Raw genomic sequence first — 374 nt, 5'->3', positions numbered from 1 at the left:
AGAAGGGAGCAGTTAATTGTCCCCCTCTGCTTTTATCCTGTTTTTATCCTGCCTTCGTGGTGGACAAGGCCACTATTGCAGAGAACAACTATTGCTTGGTTATGATGAGAGAGCAATGCTGAGTGTTACCTGCAGCAGCTGCAGGCTGCCCTGGTCGCTGGTTACCACGCTCAGGCAAACCAAGGGGCATCAGACCCCAGCAGGTGTAGTGAGAGGCTTTGTGGTCCAGGCAGCAGCTTGGGAGCGCTGTAATCAGTGCTTGCCTCTCTGGTGGCCTGCCCTGACACCTTGGGCAGAGCCCCTGGCACAGGAAGCTCAGCTTGTGGCTGCTATGGGGCCAGGGCCCTCCTAGCATCCAGCTGCACAAGGTGGGA

General features: G+C 56.7%; 1 protein-coding gene across 1 annotated transcript in view; it reads left to right on the top strand.

Moving 5' to 3' along the window:
• The window catches only part of TMEM179 (transmembrane protein 179), an 8658-nt gene that overhangs the window by 1237 nt on the left and 7047 nt on the right, over nt 1-374 (top strand). The window lies entirely within an intron of this gene.

This window comes from Buceros rhinoceros, unplaced genomic scaffold (genome assembly GCF_000710305.1).
Source record: "Buceros rhinoceros silvestris isolate BGI_N320 unplaced genomic scaffold, ASM71030v1 scaffold1406, whole genome shotgun sequence".
In the NCBI taxonomy this organism is placed as follows: Eukaryota; Metazoa; Chordata; class Aves; order Bucerotiformes; family Bucerotidae; genus Buceros; species Buceros rhinoceros.
The sequence above is the reverse complement of the archived record's forward strand: the minus strand, read 5'-3'. Positions and strand labels throughout refer to the sequence as shown.